The sequence below is a fragment of the Martes martes genome (genome assembly GCF_963455335.1).
Source record: "Martes martes genome assembly, chromosome: 12".
Lineage (NCBI taxonomy): Eukaryota > Metazoa > Chordata > Mammalia > Carnivora > Mustelidae > Martes > Martes martes.
The window spans coordinates 85,704,711-85,725,390 of record NC_137900.1 but is presented as its reverse complement, the minus strand read 5'-3'; the positions used below and the strand labels follow the sequence as shown (position 1 = coordinate 85,725,390).

Below are 20,680 nucleotides of genomic sequence, written 5' to 3'. Positions count from 1 at the left end.
GGGGGGGGGGTGCTCTTTTGGAGGGATTGGCCCTGGGGTAGAAGCCGGAGTGCAGACTTGGTCTGGGCAGGCTACCTCCAGCCCTGGGGGAGCTTAGCGTCTAGAAGGCAAGGTCAGTCCGAGGGTCCAGAGCTCTAATGGGAGTGGAAGGTCACACACATGGGCGGACCAACCAAGGCTTCTCTGCTGGTGTCTTGGCCATAATCCTCACCTCTCTGAATCTCAGTCTCCCCAGCTGAAATATGGGTTCTGGTGATGATAAAAATGAGACCCTAGATCCATGAAGTCACCCAGCCAGCATGGGACCCGTTTATCTCCTTACCCTCATCCATCCATTCAACATAAAAATATTCGGGGTGTGTCCTCAGGAGGTGCTAGGCCCTGTGGTGGGCAGGGGGCTGAGTCCCTTAGTGGTGGGCAGAACCCCATCTGCTTTGGAACCACCTGCCTCTATGGGACAGTGCACAGCAGGCTAACCCAGGGCTAGCATCCTCCTGGGTATCTTGCCTCCATGGAAAACCTGGCCTGGACAGATCCTGGGAACAGCCAGCTTCTCCACTGGGCGCACCTACAGCTCTGCACTGTGGCACACTGAACCCAGGGCAGTGAGCCCCACTCCTGGCATGGCTAATGTCAGCTGCCAGATGGGCCAACTCCCAACGGGTGGGGGAAGCTCTGCTCCCAGCTCACCCCCCAACACACACAACGTGCCACAGATGTCCATCAGAACTCAGAGTCGGTCGCTTTCATGGCTTTGCCTCTGACTTCCCCAGATCAATCCATCAATCAATCGATCAAGGGAGAACCAGAACTCAATCACAGTGACAACACAATTCAATCCCTGGGAAGCACGTTAGAACCAGGGCTCCTGCAGATTAGTGAGACGGCCTGGAAATCGGGAGATGAGGGTGTTTGGCAACAGACACCTTGAGCGGGCCAGGCCTCTGCAGATGCCGTCCCATTAACTCCGACTTCGCTCATCCCCAGCAAACGAAACAGCTTCTCCGACAGGGAGGGAAGAAACGACAAGCAGAAGTCGGATCTGGGGAACATCACACATCCACAGCACCTTTCTTCCCCTTCCCAAAGCAGCGCTGCGCACTTTACATATTTTACCATTTATTCTCACGTTGTCCCCAGCAAGTCGCAGGTGCTGGCCGTGCTTTTTCACAAGAAAGCTGTGAGAGAGGCTGGGGTTCGGAGGTGAGGGGCCTCCCGCCAGACACGCAGCAGGACGGGCAGGGATGGGGGTGGGAGAGTTGGGAGTGGGGCAGGGTGTAGAGCTAAAGGCCCTCCTGGTGGAACTGTGGCCTCCGTGTGACCCATCCACACTGGCGCCCCCTCCCCATCCTCCCGGTCTCACCACCACCCTCACCAGACTATTTTCCACACATGCCACCAGAAACACGGCCCCTCCTCAAAAGGGGAGACTCAAAGCTTCTGGATCAAGTCATCACTCCAGAGCTCAGCATCCAAGGCCGCCTTGCCTGCCTGACCCTGATCCCAGGTGACACCCGTCACTGACCACACTGGCCCCCAGAGAGCCTCTCGCGATGTCTTGCTAACCCCTGCTTCTTGTTTCCCAGCACCCCACCCAGCCCGCCCTCTCCACCGGGCTCTCCCCTGCAGATCCAAATGGCACCAACGGGGGCGCTTCCAGGGGAGATGGATCTGGGTCCAAAGCATTGCTGTGTGACCCTAGATAAGTCCCTTCACTTCTCTGAGCCTGGGATTCACTTACAAAGCAGAACTGTTTCAAGGGGAAGCCGAGTTCATGCTAGCATGTGTAAACCCCTGACGGACACGGATGAAAAAGCACTCAGGGCAACAAGACGAGGAGCTGTTCTTAAAAAGACAGGGGGTAATGCTATACAACCAACAACCCTGTTAAGAGAACCGGCATTGCTGAAGGAGGTGCTGGGCATGGGGTGGGGAGCCTTCAGCCCTGGCGAGGTGGAAGGTCTAGACTCGGGACTTTCCCTCCGGAACACGCCCCAGTGACTGCGCCACTGCTTTGGGATTCTCCTCGATTTCCCTCCTGCTTTTAGGCCAACCCTGTGGCTTCTGTGGGCCTTGGCCTCACCCTGAAGCCAGATACCGAGGGCCCACCAAGGAGACTCAAAGGGCAGAGAGCTCCTGGTCCCTCCCTTACCGACGAGGACAGAGAGACTGGACCCACCCCGTGCCACCCCCCAGCCACCCATCAGGAAATCGCTCCGACATCCTGACGCAGCTCAAGCCAAGGCAGAAACAGTCTTTCTAACCTGCAGCCCCAACTTCTTTGCTCCCTGACACAGGGGTCTACAGGTAGGATCCCAGATTGCCAACCCCAGGCCCCATCTCCTGGGTGGTCCTCTCTCCTCCGAGGGGGGTCAGGCACTTCCCACCTGGGAACATGAGCAGAAAGCAGGGCTGGACCCGCCCCACGGCCCCTTTCCTCTGGGGCCCAGGCCCTTCCAACCCAGGGAACCGTCCATTTGCGAGAGTTCCATTTTGCTCTCTTTTTCTGTCCTTTCCCGTCTAAGCAAAACTGCGTGGTGGCTGCTCCTGCCTCCGTCCCCAAGGCAGTTCCAAAGGGCCCATCTTGTCCTTGCAGAAGTGATGGTGGTAATTCTGTTAATGGGAAGCAAGACGGATGGTCTGTGGTGCCCGAAGTACAGGAGGCAAGCCGAATCGGGCCGCCCCCGGGGGAGAAGGAAAGCCTTGCCGGAACACACCCTCCTTTGGGGCCTTATTAGGTCTTGAAAGAGCTGCCGCGCGCGCTAAAACCTGCTTTTGCCAGCAGAAGCCTCATTTTACAAATATACAACAACAAAAAAACCCGTAAATGGGAAGAAAACCCTGAAGATTAGGCTCCCCTTGCTACAGCGAGGCGGCATGCCCGCTCAGAGCTGAGGTCTTTAGCCTCGTCGACTCTGGGCTTAAATAAATAGGTCTGATCGCCAGCTCCCCATTTTGTGAAGACAGAACACGGCGGTTTCCTTGCTGTTTAAGGACTGTTTGCTAATGGTGGGATGGGACAGCTCTGGAAACGTTTTCTTTGAAAGGGCTTGTCTGCACCCTGCCCTGTCCCACCATGTCAGGAAACCCTATCGCCCTGGCGTCAGGCCAGTGAGGAACCCATGACTTAGCTCCCTTCCCGGCCCCATGCCCACAGGCCCTCACGGCCCACTAGAGTTTCTCTGGTCTTCTGCCCTGAGAATCGGTGGCATCTCAAAAGTGATTTCACTGAGGGAAGGGTGTCCACTTCCAAAATGACACAAACGGCTCACCCCCCTCCAATCTGGAGTCGAGCCACTGAATTGTTCTTTGGGCTTCGGTTGGTCCAAGTGCAAAATGAGGGTGGAGGGTGAAGCCGGCCTGAGACAGCGGTGGTTGATGACAGGTTGTCTGGGGCTGCGTGACTTGCCAGCTGGGGGAACTTTCTGGGCCTCGGCATCCTCATCCCTACCACAGAGCTAACCCTACCCCCTCACAGCCCTGGAGCAAAGACTTCCTGGCCAGTCTGAGCAGTCCTTTCGACTATACCCTCCTGCGGCGCCCAGCACGGCCCAGACACACAGTAGGGGCCTTGCTGAGCCTCTGCTCCTCTAAGCAGAACATGTGGCTTCCTTTCATGCCTGGAAACACAAAGACCCACGCTAGAACAGAATGGTTTATGGGGTGTGTGTGCTCTGGGAACCCAAGGCCCGGGTTCAAACCCTGGCTCAGCCGCAGACCTACTGTGTGCCCTTGCACCACCAACTCAGCTTCACTCAGCCTCCCTTTCCTTGTCTGTAAAACGGGACTAAAGAATCTGTCTCCCAGGGTCACCAGGAGGAGTCGGCACAAGAATACGTGGCCAGGACCTGCCTAGGTCGGCGCCGGTAACTAGCAGCCCTGAGACAGAGCAGTTCAAAGTCTTGGGAGAGCCTGAGGGAAGAGTCCCACATTCTTAAAGATAGTTGAGGCAAAGCAGGTCTGAGAGAGCACCCCAGCCCCCCTGGGGGAGCTGGGATCTAGAGCAACAGGTAATATGTGAAATCCCAGGAGGCCGTGGGAGTACCAGCCCAGGAGAGAGCCCCCCACTTCAACCCCCCTGCATCTGTCTCCCACACTTGTTCCAGCGACGCGGGACGTACTTTACTCCTGTCTTCTTTATGCCGGCTCTCCCCAGCCAGAAGGCCAGCTCCGTTTTCTCTTCTGTTCGTCATGCCTCTTAGAACGGTGCCTGGCTTTGTTGGCTCAATGAATGACCGCACAAAACGAGCAAGGGAAGAGTCCCAGGGGGGCAGCTCTGGGCTGAGTGACTGCTAATGTCCCAGCATGGAGAGGATCCCTGGAGCGTCACAGGTGTCCCCAAGCCGCCGTCCTCACCCCACGCGGTGTCCTTGTTTGGTACAGTAACAGCGACCTCTTGTTGAATGGTGGCTATGCTCGTGCCTACCTCACTGGGTCGTGAACCCCCCCCCCCAGGGACAGGAACTGAGACGTGCCCCTGGCTTTGCAAGTGAGAAAACTGAGGCCCCCCAGCAGGAAGCAACAAGCCAAGGGGAGTGGCGAGCAGAAGGCAGAGGCCTGGCTGGCATGCAGGGTGGCAGGATTAACCCACCGCCTCCCCCTGCCCCCCGTATCTTGGCCCGAGACTGGTCTGGGGTGGGGGGAGCTGCAGCTAGAGCCTCGGGACCTGCTCCCTGCCAAGGAGGGGTTGACAAGCAGCAGCGGCCGCAGTCTGGCTCCTGTCCCGTCCCCACGCACGTGCAATGGAGAGTGGAGGCACAAGACTCGGCCAGGCGGGGCCCCAGGCCTGGGTTCAAACCTCAGTTTCCAAACCATGTGGTTTATGGCTTCGGAGTGGTGGCTTCCATCTCTGAACCTCAGTTATCCTCCTCTGAAAAATGGGGCCAGCCCGAAGTTATTGTGGGGGTTGACTATGGCAACACAGATAAAATACTTGGCCACATCACTGGCACATAGTAGGTGATAAATAATAAGCAAGAGTGAACTTTCCTGAGCCTCCCTCATTCACGTAGCCAGATGTCCACATCCTGTGGCCACCAGCCCCAGCCCTGTTTCAGGGCGAGGAGCAGCGTGGGAAGCCAGCGGAATCTGAGCTCCCCGCCCTCTCTGATCCTTCGGGCACCACCTGCTTGGCGTTCTTCCCAAGCGAGTGGGTCAGCAAGCTCATCATCTGATTTCTGACCCTTGTCACACGTCACGCAAGGACAAGAAGTCGGAAGGGATGGGTTTGTCGACGCAGTAGCACTGGGCAACTACTCGAGGATTGCGACGAGGGGGGCATTTCCAGCGAGACCCACGTCCATGGTGTGTCCTTGGCACGAGAGGCCCGGGGTGAGGCAGGAGACCAGCCGGCCAACCACAGCACTCCCAGCCCAGGCTGGTGGTCTGTAGAGAGTACCTCACGGTGGAACTTCTCCCCCAAGTAAAATCTGGCCCCAAGCTCTGCGCAGTGTGCTCGCCGGTGGGAGGAGGCTATGGCCCTCCATCAGGGCCAGCTTCACGGACACGTGACCAGCGCAGTTCCGTCTCCCCCTGCCCTGCCCTCCGGAGGCTGCTTGGGGCTTCATGCTCTGTGTCCACTGTCTTAAAGTCTTCATCTTGGAATCTGTGCGGGCTAAGTGAAGCTTGTGGTGGGACGATGGAGCCTGAGCTCATGGGTGGCTCTGCTCCTGACCCCCGTCCCCAGTGACCTCTGCCATCCTCCAACCTTGGCAGAGGCCTGGGTGCAGTCACGGGGGCAGGTGAGTGTCCCTGTGCCCGAGGGAGCATGGCATTCAGTCGCTAAAAAAAGCCACCACGACAGGTAGGAAGAGATGGTGAAGGAGAAAGCTTTTCTTTGGCTTCTTAAAACAAGGGGACCTGCATTTTCACTTTGTGCTAGGCCACGCAAATCACGTAGCAGGCCCTACCTTCCACCTATATGTCCTTCTGACCCCTAGCCCCTGTCCCAGAGGCCCCGGGGGGACATCCATGAGGTCTGACATAGTCACTGGCCAAAGAGCTTCTCAGAACTCAGCTCTGCCCTCACCCCTGTCCCTGGAGCTTCTTTTTTGCAGCTGAACCACTGGTCACTTATTGTCATCTCGTGAACCAGGCCCTTTTCCAGTGCCAGGGATGTGCCAATGAGCAGGACGCTGAGCAGTGATGAAACGGGCAGGACCGATGGTGGAGGCACAGCCAGTGGGAGGAGACTGACCCAGCAGAGCCTCTGGGAGGCCGTGGAAGGAAGGGCTCCCACATGGAGGGACTAGGCTCTGGGAGTCGGCAGGTGCCTCTCATCTGTAAGGTGGAGACAGGGGGGCTTCCTCACAGGACTGTCAGAGGCTGGGAGGTGTCTCAGCTCTGCAGGGTCGCACGCATGGCAGGGAGAGGGGAAGGCGTATGCAAAGGCCGGGGGCCCGGGCACTAACTTGGGGACAGTCTGCAGACAGCTCGCCGCACGACCACAAAACCAGCAGCGAGCAGAATGGCCGAGGGGCAGAAGTGCTAGTTCCAGGGCCCCCACCGTGTGCCAGGCATGGGGCCTGGTGGCTCTGCAGGGGGTGCACGATCGCCCCTCCTGGGTTACAGATTTGTTCCTGTGGCTTCTAGTCCTGCCCGACATTCCACGTCGCCTTTTTTCCTGTGATTTAGAAATCCAGTTAGTACCAGGTGGTGGCGGTAGCTTTTTGGACAGGTCTGGTCATGGATGGAGCAGAACACACAGTGAATACGAGCTCAGAGAGCCGCCGACCCGGAGTGCACCCAGGGCCACCCCAGCTGTGGGATCTCAGGCAGATCTGACCTGTGCTGGACCTCAGTGTCCCCTCTGTCACTTGGGATTACTAAGAGTCGCATCCTCGCAGGGTGGCTGTGAGGACTAGACGAAATGACATCGGTGAAGGGCACGGCTCGCAGCAGGTGCTCAATAAACGCTGGCTGCTGCTGTCATCCCGAAACCCCAAAACCTCACACCCCAGACCTGAGAGTCACGTGCCACTTCCCAGGATCACGTGGGTCTGCTCCCTCCTTTCTAGCATCTGCCCTGACTCTGCTCCAAGACTCTCTCCCCCCCATTGTCATGGCGCATCAGTCCATAAATATTTAAACAACATGTCATCAGATTATTATAACATATGATCTATAGCACTGATGTGCTGCAGTTCTGCGCATTTGGGCTTCGTTTTCAGAATATCGAGACATAAAATATTTATGTATTTAGCCAACCACGAGATCTCACATTCTGTCTCAAATTGCTGGGTGGTGGCAAGATGTGGAGCTGAGACGCAATGTGTGAAGGGGATGCCTTGTTCTCACGTCGGTTCCTGGGGCATCTGGATTGTTTCTGGTTCATTCGAGGACCTGTGAACGGTGGCTGGCTGGGTTTGCCGCAGAAAGCAGAGGGCCAGGACCAAGAGACACCATCAAAATGCAATGAGAGTTCAAAGCACAAGGCACCGTGTCATTTTCACTCAGTATCTCCATGGGCCTGCGCATAGTAGGTGCTCAGTAAATGTCCACAGGGAGATGAATGCACCCGTCGCCCCCAGCATCACCCGACGGGCTGGCACCCAGCGGGGCTTCAGTCCTATCTGCTCTTCAGTTTCGTCCTGTCCCCGGGGTCCAGCACCGGTCCAGGCACAGAGTAGGACCCAGCAAATGTTGCCAATGAGCAGCAGTGGGAGGAATAAATGCGTGACCAGATAAATCACTTAATTAGCTAATAAATTAATGAGGGATAATGACTCCCTGTCTGCTGGTCCGGATTACACAGTGTGAGACCTTCCTCCTGAGAAATAAAGGCTCTCCAGTAACCCGTAGTGGATAGGCAAAGGGGTTTTTCTGGGTAATTAAATATCTCAATTGCTAACATTAGCACATCACAGTGACCATATGTCCCAGAATTTTCAGCACTGTGCAATTTCAAAGATGCCACCCCATAAGCCATTCGAGCATCCAGAAACTTCTTATGTACTGGCAACCAAACAGCATCTTCCAAACAGCCTCTCCTGTCCCCAAATGTCACTAAAATGCTTTTACAGACCACTGCCCTTTTGAGAGTTTGGAAATTGTGGTCTTCACATGCCTAACTGACAGACGGGTGCTATCGGAAGGCCTGGGATGTCATAAAAGCATGTGCAAACAAAAGTTGTTAGCTTGGAGTAAAAGTAATTTCTTTGCATAGTTCCCAAATGCTGTGCTGTCACCATCAAGAGTGGGCAGCCCTCACCCTTGTCCCCAGGCTCTGCGTCGACAAAAATCCAGTCCTCATTTCCTCCTGGGTGAGCTGAGGAGGCTGGCAATTAAAACAAACACAAAAGGCGCCGAAAAGTCCTGGGGGAGATGAACAAAGGAAATGCACACACACTGACTCAGGCACACCAAGTCCACACTTTAGATCCTGGTGTAACTAAATCCGGCTGGACTCTGTAGGACTGGCCAAACCTATGGGTGGGCTCCCTGTCTGTCTGCCATGTGGTCCCCAGTGGTCCCACCATCTGGACACCCACCCTGGTAGCCCGCCAAGGCCACACCAGCTAGGCAATCCCTTCCCCTTTCAACCCACAACTCCCCATTCTCTGGGCAGGGTAGATTCTGGAGTTGCTTGGGAGAATTAAACACCTCCCGTTCCCTAAGCAACCCTCAAAAGACAAGCCCTCTTAAAAAAAAAAAAAAAAAAGTATACGTGATAGAAAATGCAGCTTGAAGACACGTACCCATCCATTCCAAACCAAAGCCACTCCTATACAGGCATCAGGAGCCCCATCAGTAGGAAAGGAGCAAAGGAAGAGACCCTGATAATGTTGGGAGGTACAAGCCCTTCTCTAAGCCTAGGCCCCTCTCTAGGAATAACCTGAGCCTTTACCTAAGAAACCTTCTCTGAACAGCGGTGGCTCAGTGGGCACAACTTAGCCCTTCACTGCCCACTGGGAGAAGCGATGTTTGCTAACAGATTCAGTAAGTCCACATAAACATTCTTCAAGCATCCTTCCACTGGCCCACTTGAAACTTCCTGTTCATTCTATAAATATTAACTGAGCACCTACTATGTGCCAGGCACCATCCTGGGCACCGAGGACCAGTGGGGGTCCACAGACCAAGTCTTATCCTCACGGAGCTTACATTCTAGTCCGAGAGAGGGATAACAGACATACAGAATCCAGAAAGGGTAAGGGTCCTGAAGATAGATAAGGCCAAGTCAGGGAATGGAGACTGAAGCCGTGAGGGGTTCATTTCAACAGGACGGGGGGCAACAGGGCCTCTTTGGAGAAGTGACTTTTGTGGTGTCCTGAATGAGGGCTGGGGACAAGTCATGGGAACACTGGGGGGGGAAAAGGATTTCAGGAAGAGAGGACAGAGGGGAGTATAAGCTTATCATGTCTGAGGAAAAGGAAGGAGACGCCAGGGCTGGAGCAGAGTAAGCAAGAGAAGGACCGTTACGAAGTGCGAGGCAGAGGTAGCAAGAATGTTTCTTGTTTTTGCAAGAATGACCGAATCTCCCCCAGATCCCAGGAGGCCTGGGCAGCCTCTTCTCCCACCATTTGCTCCCTGTGCTGTTCCTTCCAGCTGCCTGGGAGGCCCTATCCCAGGCCCTGCGCCTGGGCACCAACTCCCAGCCCATAAGACAGGCGTTTCCAGATGGCAGCCTCTGTCTTCCGACTCTACAGACCAGACCTCGGTGCCGCGACAATGAACTAAGCGCCACACATCCTCGAGTCTCCAGTTCTGTTTCTCTGTCCCTAAGATCGGCGTAAGGACACCCGCCTGGGAGAACTGCCGGGAGGAGGAAGGGAGCGAACCTGCATGAAGGGTTAGAACGGAACGTAATACAGGGTTGGTCCCCGTACAAAGAACAGGGGTCAACAGCTGAGGAAGTGACAGAAGTTCCTGGCTTCTCCCTGCTGGGGGGCTGCCCACAGCCTAGGACCCCGGTCTCGCTCCCAACTCCCCATCCCGCAGCCCCCAGCGCTCTCAGACTTCCAGGCCTTCCCGCACCCAGCTGCTGGGCAGACGTTGTGTTTCCCTCGAGGCCGGCTCGGAGGCCCTTCCTCCCTGGAAAGCAGCATTCCTGCTTCCCCGGGAGTGAGCCAGGGACATGTCACCTGCAGGCACCCCCAGGGGTGTGTGACACAAGCCCTGTCCTCCTCCCCAGGTGGTTAGAGGGCTGCGGGGTGGGGCCATGAGAGGGGCTCCCAGAATAACACCTGACCCACAACATCGAGAGCTATTTCTCCAAGGAGTGCGTGGACGGACGGCCGCGTGTGGCTAACCAGGGAGCCCGCTCCACCCACGCAACAGTGACCAGGTCTGTGTTTCTGCCGCAGACTCTCTGCACACAGCCCGGGCCCACGCCCCACGACCAGAGCCTTGGCCTGACAGGTGGGAAAGTGTCCTGGTCAGCCACGCCCCTGGAAACTGCTCATAGCCTCCCTGGGCCTCAGTCTCCCCATCTGTAAAATGAGAGGCTTTCATACCTATATTTTTAAGCATCAGAACCTTGTAAAAAAATTTTTCCACGTGACATAAAATTAACCCATTTAAAGTGAAGGATTCGGTGGCATTTGGCGCCATTTGCCACCTCTCTGGGTCCGAAACATTTTCCTCACCCAAAAGGAAAACCCGTACCCACTGAGCGGCGGCTCCTCGTGCCTCCTCCCTCAGCCCCGGGGAACCGCCAACCTGCTTTCTGTCTCCACAGACGTCTAGATTATAGATATTTCATACAAGAATCTTTTCTTAAAATGACTCCCGTGCAAAGCCTCCTTATAACATATAACATATAACATATAACATATAACATATAACAGGGTCAGTGCTGTGGGAAGGGTTAGGGCTGCCCTGTCCCCAGCTAGCGTTCCTTGCCCTCTGGGACCTCCCAGGGAAGGCTCTTATCCGAGACCCCTTCCTTTTGACAATTCTAGTCCTAAAGTTGGGTTTCTAAGGCAAATCACCCCCCCCCAACCGGCCCAGTGTCCAAGAATCCAGGGCCTTGAGCCTGGGGCTACTGGCCCATTTTCCAGGTGAGGGAGTAGAGGTGCTGGATTCAAAGGTGGCTCCACAGACCACTGACGCTCGCCCCTTACCGCATGACCCAGGGTGGGGTGTCAGGTGTGAAGAGCTGCACAGATGCCCACAGAAGCGTCCTTTGGAAGGGTGGCCACTTCCGTGGGCCCTGCCCTCTCCCTAAGGACAACAAGCCGGCCCCACACAAACTCGCAGGGACGCCCCCAAGCCCTTGAGGAGGACTCCTGCCCCCAGGCCCAGGTCTGTGACAGCCGCTCCTGTCAGCACAGACCTCTGATGGGCCCCCTGCCCCCCCAACACTGTGTAAATAATTAACAAAACATCTGCCTTGCTTAATGACACACTGTGGCTGACACCGCTCTCGGGGCCTCCCGAGACCCTCCAACGCCAAAAGGACACATCAAAACCTTCGAAGGCTCCCTTTCCGAGCGTCGTGGGGGAGCACAAAATGCTGACTTCTGAACGTTTCCCTGAGCCACCCAAGGCACCCTGACTTGTGTCCCGCCTCGTTTTACTAAACTGCCATGTCTCCTCCCAGCTATTTTGAGGGTCATGACCACAGGGCCAGGCTTCAGTGGCACCTGGGAGAGATCCCAGTGCTGCTTGCGGCCTGATTTAGGGTCTCGAGATGCAGGGGCGCTGAAAATGCTCTCGACAGGGAAGCAACCTTCCGGTCCAGTGACCCTGGGCAGGTCCTTAATAACCACATAGTTTCTTCGCCTCCCATAAAATCTCAGGCAGCGAGCATCAAGCATTTCCGGGGAGACACCCGTGTGCAGAGGGCTTTACACCCATTATTTCCTGTCGTTCTTCCCTCAGCCATTGGAGGCCATAATGTCTGTTTCCCAGATGGGGACAGTGAGGCTCGAGGAGGTGAATGACTTGCTCTGGGATGCCCCACCTCACTCCACTCGGTGCCAAAACTCAAGTTCTTAATGTGATTGTGGGTTGGCACCCTCCCCTCCTTGGGCCTCAGTTTCCATTCTGTAAAATGGGCATGTGGCTCTTCTCTGGATGGTGAGCCTACTGGATTTCTCCAGGGTAGAGCCGAAGGTCATCTGCGGGGTACCCAATGCCCCTTTGCAAATCTCTTCCTGACAACTCCCAGTTGTCAAAGACTTTGGGGACAACAATGAACAAGAGAGGGCTGGCCTTGGGGAGAGGGGTCGTGGACAAATTCTGACTCTGCTGCTCACCTGCAGCGAGGGGTTCGTCCCATTTCCTCAACTACAACTTGGGGACTTTGAGGAGTTCTCCTCTAAGGGAGCCTTAGGCTTTGGGGAGGTCTCCTCTAAGGCGCCAGCTCCATTCTCCAAGGTCAAGCCCTGCCCCTCCCCCAGCCTAATTTTGAAGTGTGAGACTTAAACAACTCAAGGAAATGCAGCCCGACTGGCTCTCAATGGCAGCTTCCCTCCCCCTTCCCTCGCAGAAATTCCTTCACACTCTATGGAATTCCTACATAAAGCCCCTTTTTCTTTTCTATGAGGTCACCATCACGCAGATGTCGAAGAGAAAGGAAGAAAGGCTCCATGTGGATCAAGGTCCTTGGAACTGAATGCATTTCAGATCCCGGCTGCACTTTTCAGTTCTGCAGGCCCCTCACTCATCTGTCCCCCAGAGCCCAGCCAAAGCCGCCCATTGGGTTTGGGGTGCGATGATCCTGCTGGTGGATGCCAAGAGGCCTGGCCAGAAGACCAGGCCTTTGCCACTAGACCACCAGAGCAGTCGTCTGTGGAAAAATCCAGAGTTGGAGACGACACAGCAGAGGCTGTGTATGTGGGTCTGTTTCCACACAGGCGAGTCTGTTAGAGGGACAGATGTCAAAATGCTAGATCACACACCACGGTCAAGTTCCCAAATTGAACGTCACAGGAAGTTACACCACCAACCGATTTGCCCCAATGTCCGGTCCTGTCTGGAAGCAGAGTCTGAGGAGGCTGTTGCTCTAATTCAGTTTGGGCCAAAGAAGGGGCTGTGAGCGTGTTACCCAGCTCAGACAGGAATGGGTGAAGCCGCTGACTGACCTGATTTTTTCTTTTTAAAAAAATAAAAACATTTGGGGGGCACCAGGCTGGCTCAGTCAGTGGGGCATCTGACTCTTGATCTCGGGGTCATGAGTTCGAGCCCCACAGTGGGCAATGGGCTCACCTTAAATAAATAAATAAATAAATCGCTAAAAAATATATATATAAAATAAAAAAACATTTCCCCAAAGACCATCTTGTCACTACCCAAGAGTCAGATATAAAATGGCCAAATACCAAAAAATCCACTGAGGATCTTTGGCGAATCCTGACCATCTACCTCCCATTTGTTTTAAAGCAATTTCACACACCCAGGGGGAGACCACCCCAGATGACCTCCCCACACATACCCCGGGAGCACCCTTGCTCCCTAGAGCTGCACGTCCTGGTCACCAGCATTCTGGCAACCATCCGCAGTGACAGCCAAGGGAAGGTCCATGCTGATGTACATACCGCTTCAGAAGAATGACATCAGCAAAAATAAATAAATAAATAAATAAATAAGAAAAAATGTAGAAACAAGGACTATTTTTACCTCCCCAAATCACAGGCCAGACGGGAGAGAAATCCATCAATGCCAGAAACGTGGCTGAGCCTTCGCACACGATCTATTATTTCACACCTTAAATTAACGCATCTCAAAGCAATTTGCAAATGTTCATCAATTCACAGAGCGTACATGGGAGAGAAATACCTTTTCCTTCCAACATCAAAGGACCCTTGCAGGGGCCGCCCGCACACCCCCAAACCGCACAGGTCCTCACACACCACATTCCTTTGGGGAACCGTGTCTTGAAACCCATGATAAGAATGGAAATGAATGAGGCAGAGAGACAGGCACAGGGCCAGAACAGCGAGTGACAAGAAACCTATATAGAAATGATCCTGTTGTCAGATGTTCAGAACGGGGAGTCAGGGGGTAACTTGCCATCACCAAGGGTTGGAACACACTGGGCCCTTCCTGAGGGCAGTGCTCCAGCGGGCTCCTCCCCACACAGGCCTGGAGATGCCAACCCGCATTTCATCTTGGATGACTCACCAGGGTCTTCCTCCCTCCCCGCTCTAACTCCCTTGCTTGGCCTGACCAGAGAAGAGGAAGGGGATATTCTTCGCTTTTTGACGATTGTTTTGACACTTCCCTTCTGAAACCAATCTCTGGCACTTCATGAGCAAAGAAAAAAATGTGAACTCTGAGCCCTTTCTAGCTGACAGTCCCGGCCCTGGGTGTGGGTTGTCCACAGCAGAGGGGCAGGAGAGGACAAGGAAGGAGGGCAGCCCCCTCAGGAAGGCCTCTCCCCCAAGCTGGGAGCCTGGCGAGGAACCCAGCCCCACAAGAACCTGGAGTACAGGGACCACGACTTTCCAGGTCCTGTGGGAAGACTGTGCGGGCTCCGCTCAGACAAGTCTGAGTTCAATCCCAGGGTCAAACACATAGCAGTCCGTGATCTCTGGCACATGACTTCATCTCTCCGTGTCCCCAGTTTCCTCACCTGTAAAATGGGCGTCGCGATAGCTCCCATCTGCGTGTTGCTGAGTGGACTGAGTGAATTAAGGCCCTTAAAGCTTTTGGTACCATGCGTGGCACACAGCATACCTTTGATAAATGGTGGCCATTAGGTGTGGGCTACTTTCATGAAACCATGCCTGGCATTTCATCTCTCTGAGCCTCAGTTACGTCATCTGTAAAATGGAGATGACAACCCCCTACCTCATGGGGCAGATTAAAGGAGCAGGTGTGAATGAAAGCACTGGGCACCCCATCTGTGCACCTTCAGGAGACAAGTGTCACGTCCCTGGTGCAGAGGACAGGTTTGAAGTCAAGCAGGTGACAGGACTCTGCCTCAACCTCCTTTCAGCAGTCCCAGGCTGGACCTCTCTGTCTCTCTGCACAGTAGGTGCTCCCTAACCATGCCTTCCCGTCATCCCCTTTCCCTGCTTCCTCCTCGCTCGGGGCCACTGGAAATGCCCACCTCTACCCCCCCCCCACCCCCAACCCAAAGCCAGGAGCTTCCATTCTTGAAACCTGAACAATCTGAATGGCCCAAAGCCCAGACCAACCTGGGCCACTGCTTCAGTCTGAGACTTTATTTTCTGAATACAGAAACTACTTTTTAGTCATTTCCTAAGCAGACAGGACGGCAGAGGCTGACAAACCACAGGGACCATTTTAAATCCTGGGCCTTTTCTTCTGGGAAGTTAGGCAAGAACCTTCCCAAATGTTTGCCCGTGGGGCTCTCTGCCAGGGAGTGACTCATTCACAGCTCCCCACAGGCATATTTTATTTGGGGGTGGGGGATGGAGGGAGGGCCTGGCCTTGAGGGGAGAGGAGAGGCAGCATTTCCAGCAAATCCAGAAGGTATTTTGTGTGTGTCTGTGTGTGTTTCATTTTTTTAGGACAAAAAAGAAAAAGAATGTGGATCTTTTTTGTTTCCTTCCAGGTTTTGTTTGCTAAAAGAAGACGTCCAAAGTTCACTCGGGAAGTTGCTGCGTTGGGAACAGGCGCTTCCACCCGGCTCTGCGCGTCCCTTTCAATGAAATTCTTCTTCCATTAACACCACGATTTTTAAATGTGCCTCCAAGATTTGCCTGCGCACGACATGTTCCCCTCAGAAAGGCAAGCTGAGTTTTGAAAATTCAGGGTGAACAAGGGAGCTCAGTGTTTCTAAAGTTGCCCTTAAAGCAATGAAGACTTTCGACAGCAGAGATTTTCGACATTTATAAAGCTCCCCCCCCCCCAAAAAACAGCCCGTCAAAGCTGCAGGACAGACTTTGGAAACCAGTATCCCAAGCCTGCTGTGATCAAATTGTTCCTGTCCTGGGGGCTCATGCTTGGAGCCCAGGCTCAACAAATGAATAAATCAGATTAATATCTATCTACTTAGCAGAGCAGGCAGAGAAAGAGAGAGAGACCCTCCAATACACAGACAAGTGTCCTGGGACCCTTGGCCTTCCCAGGGTCAGGACCCTGTCAACCCCAAAGGCCTGGGGGAAAGGTTATAACCTGCCAGGGCCAGAGAGGGGCAAGAACAAACCCAAGAGACCCAGAGGGGTATTTAGGAAGAACTGAACACAAGTCCTCTAGTACCAGGCCAAGTAGTTCTGCTAGGCCCACCAGAGCCCCAGACCAGCATGAGCATCCTGGGTCCTGCCAGTTGGCCCTACCAAGGCCTGGCTCCAAGGCCTCCCCCACTCTGCCAAGCGCAGCCTGGCTCTGTGGGTCTGACCTCCGCCCTCAGTCACCACACAAGGCCCAGCACCCACCGGGTGCCCACCCCCAGCCTACTTCTCTCCCTGGGCTCCCTGGCATCCGGGCCAGGGGCGGACATACCCTACAAGACCCCTGGTGGGTGCAAGGGGGGGACCCTCACCCTCCATAGTAAACACACTCACACACTCCTGGACACAAAATACTCTTTCACGGTGTATACAGACACTTTTGTCCTCGCAAGCTCACTAATGCACACACAAATCACTTGTGAACGCTCACCCACGTGCACACACATACTCCCCGAACCCACACAACTCCTTCACAAAAATGGGATCCCATGTGAAGTCCTTGGCACACTCCCCGGCAAAATAGTAAACAATAAATGGCTACAGGGGAGCCATGCCCGTGTCCCCCCCACTCATTCACCGTAAGCCACCCAACCCAGACCCTCCGACGTGCACACGCACCGTGTCCGCCCCAGCACGCACACCCCCGGGCGCACACCCCGAGGGACACACAGACACACGCCGCCCACGCACGCTCGGACGCACGGCCGCCGACACGCTGGGACTCGCTGGTTCACTAGCGCCCCGGCCTCCCGCGTGCACCCCCGCCCGCTGTCCCCCGCCGAGTCGCGGCCGCGCGCGCGTGCACGCGCACCCCCGTTGCCCCGGCTGGGGGTGACGGCCTCGCCGTCGGGCCCCCGCCCCTTCCCCGGTCCGACCCTGCCGGGCCCCGGTCCCAGGCCACTCACCGACGCGCGGGCGGCTCGGCTGCCGGCGGGAGGAGCGGCGCGCGGCCCGGCGGGCGGCCGGCCGGAGCGGAGGGTCCCACACGAGTCGGCGGCGCCGCGGCCGCACGCCCGTCCGCTCGGTTCCGCCGCCGCCTGCGCGGGCCCGCGCGCGTTCCCGCCCCTCCCCACCGCGGGGCCGCGCCGCCCCCTGCGCTCGTGCGCGCTGCCGCCACGCTGGCCCGGGGGGCGCCCCGCGGCTACCGCACGGCGCCGGGACCTTTCCGCGCCCCAGAGCCCCTCGGACCGCGAGTGATCCGACCAGCCGAGCCCCCCATTTCAAAGACGGGGAAACTGAGGCCCAAACTCTCACGGCGAGTCAGACCCAACAGACTCCCCTCCCCCCTTCTCGGGTTCCAGACACTTAGGATTAGGGTCGGAAGTCAGCGAATTCCGTGTACCCCTCCCCCGCATCCTTGGGGACCCATCTACTAGCATTGCTCCATTCTCGGTCCTGGTCACACTGGCCAGTCAGCTAGCGCTTATTATGTGCCTACTGAATGCAAACACACATTCAGAAGTAGGCTCCAGGGCTATCTCCACTTGGTGGTGAAGGTGCGGCTCCCTGTCCTCAAAGTGCCAGCATCTCCTCATCTGGAACTCCCCAAATCCTGTGGACCCCAAGACAGTAAAAGCCAATGTGCAAAGGTTTCTGGAAGGCTCTACTAATGAATGCTTAAGACCCCCTCTAAGGAGACAGAGTCTCCATAGGGCCCCAAAGGCTGCAGCTCAGTTCCCCGGTGCACCTCATAAGGGAACAGACACACACCCCCTCCCCCAAGAAGGGCCCCCGTCTGGTTCACACAGTTCCTGTTTCCACACTGACTGCTTCTCCTCCTCAGGCAGAACTGTGCTGTGTTCCCCCAGGAAGACTGGAACCAGGGAGGGACACTGACCGCTGAGCATGGAGCGGTTACCCCAGCACTCTGCCTGGGTGTGATCCATAACGATAATGACACCAATTGAATACTCACCATGTGCCAGCCTCACAACTGCACAGCCATTCTCTGAAGGAGGTCTTAAGCTACCTTCATGCCCATTTTACAGATGGGACAAAGGAGCTTAGAACAGAAGCTGAGAGAAACAAATTCTCTTGCTCAAAGTCACCCAGTTAATAAGTGGTTGAGCACATAGCTCAACCACAGACCGTCTAATTCCAGTGCCTGTGCGCCTAATCTAGGCAGTCCTACCTCCTGAACAGCATAGCTCTGGGCTGCTGTGTAAGAGCAGACAGGTGGGGAAGCAGGTGGCCCAGAGGACCCAGCCCAGTCCCAGACCTTCCACAAACCAACAGGGACAGAACGGGTCATTTTGCACATTGATTAGCGGTTTCGTTGGGGACCTACTTACAATCTCACTTCGCATGATAAGCATTACAATAAATACCAGAGAGACTGAAGAGGCAGCTGTAAGAAATAAGCATGGCAAAAAGTAGTAGAAATAAATATAAAAGTTCTGAGACAGTGTTGCAGTGTGACTAGCAGATCAGTGATATTGACCATATCAATGCAGCAAAATCAGTTTCTTCATTCAATCCCCGACACACATCTATGAGCACCTTATATGGATCACGTGCTATTCTAGGCACTGGGATATGCTTGTGAACAAAATAGAGCCCTGACTCTCCCGGGACTTCAGTCTGGGGGTGGGGCTTGTGGGGAAGCAATTGTGAATATTTGCCATGGTTGAGGTTAAGAAGTTTGGTGGAGAAAATAAAACAGGGAAGGGATAGGAAAGCCCAGGGGTGCTTTTTCATAGAGGGTGCTGGAAGAAGGCCTCTCTGATGAGGTGACATTTGAGCAGAGGGAAAGTGATGAGAGGTCTTCTGTATGTAGGACAGGCCCCAGGTTCCAAGAACAGTCCTGGTAAGCTCCAGAGCAAGAACCCGAAATTCCCCTTTGACGGAAACTTTGAGAGTAGCACCAGACCACCAGGAAGAAAAGCACTGGGACCGCTACAGTTTGCAAAGCCCTAACCCAGTCTCCTGGAGCCCCTTTAGCAGGGGCTCCTGATGTCCTCATTTTCCAGTTAGGAAACTGAGGCTCAGAGAGGTCAAGCAACGTGTCCCAGGTCACACAGTGCACATCTCCAGAATCAGCAGAGATGGGACTGACTCCAGGCAAGCTGACACTAAGGCTAAGTGTTAGGGGGTTAAAGAAAGCTTGTTCACCCCCACCCCCTTCCTGCCCTCTTGGACTATAATTCAGGAGCTGGCAGGGTGGAGCGTTCACTGTTTTCCTCACCCACTTCCTTCCCTCTGGCCTGGTCCCAGCCCCAGGTGATATGCTGGGGGGGAAAAATCAGGTCCAATTCAGCCCAGAGACCCTCCAGATTCCCTGCACTACCCCCACTACCCTGGTCAGGGTAGGGGGTAGAGGGAAAAGGGTGCAACCGGAGCCCCATTCAACTTTTGTTTTTAACTCAAAGGATTTTTCAGCGAGTCCCCAAATGAGTCACCTCGAAGAAGTGCTTCACAAACTGACTCCCAGAATTAGAATCAACATGTCCCTGAGCGTGCTGCCTGACACTTCCTCCCACAGTGGCATTTGTGAATCTGGTCTGGGAGAAAGGCTCTCTCTGTTCACCACCAAGAGTTTCGGGATTAGGCCTGTGTCGTTTCATTATTTCTCTGCGTTAGAGGAAGAGAAGCTACTATTGCCGGCACAGTCTCTGCACCCAGCTCTGTGTGAGACATTTCATTCTCCCAGCAGCCCTCGAGACGGGGGTCATGCTTTCTGTTTCACAGATGGAGAAGCTGGGCTCACAGTAGTAATGTGGTTTGAACACAGCTAGGATTGGAACCCTGGTTTGCCATTGTCGTCAGTATTTGGAAAGGAAGCAGTGGGAGACGAGAGGAGGCATGAAAGACTAGAATCAGACCAGGCCCTTTGGACAAAAGGTCTTCTTGCCAGTGTCCCGATGGTGGGGATTTTTTTGGGGGGGGGGCAGACTCAGTTTTCCCAGGAAGTCTCATTTTTGCTTATTGTCTGGGTGACATTGTTATGAACAGCATCCTTTTCAGTCCAAAAGTACCTTGGTTTGGGTGATCAACATTAGGGTCACCCTGGCTGTGTGCAAAGCCACTGTACTGGGGGTTTCAAGTTTTACATTATATTCAATACAGAATGGGGGCCTCTCGTCTGAGGGGTCTTCACATCCTGATGGCTATGTATTCAACCACGAGTTTACAGAGCTTTCCAAGAGCAGCAATCCCAGCTGGCTGCGGAAGGAGTCAGGACTGTGTGTCAGGACTCCCTCTCTCCCACCCTAGCTCTGCCATGTACTCCCTATGTGATCCTGGGCCCGTTCCCCAGCTGGCAAAGTGAGGTGTGGATCTCTAAAAGTCCCAACAACTTTGACCTTCTAGGGTTTCCTGTTGCCCAGTGAATGCTGGGAAATCAACTAACCATTTTGGTGAGGACCATTCCTCCCCCCATGCCATCAAACAGTTCACTTTTTTAAATGGCAAACCTCGTTTTGAGCGATTTTAAGTTTTAAAACATTTATTTTTTGAAGAGCTGTTATCCACAGCTCAAAATTCAAAAGGTGCCAGAAAGATATGTGGGGGAAATGTTTCCTTTCTTTTCCCCACCAGCTACCTCCTTCTTTCCCCTGGAGGGAACTAGGATTGCCAAACACTCTCTGTTCTCAGAG

The 20,680-nt window shown here is 54.7% G+C and overlaps 1 protein-coding gene across 1 annotated transcript in view; it reads right to left on the bottom strand.

The window, feature by feature from the left end:
• NEK6 (NIMA related kinase 6) overlaps nucleotides 1-17,127 on the bottom strand; it is an 83,266-nt gene extending 66,139 nt beyond the window's left edge. The window contains exon 1 of the mRNA XM_080820439.1: nucleotides 16,991-17,127. The gene's annotated coding sequence lies outside the window, so the exon portion shown is untranslated. The remainder of the gene's footprint in view (nucleotides 1-16,990) is intronic.
• Between the last annotated feature and the right edge of the window lie 3,553 nt (nucleotides 17,128-20,680).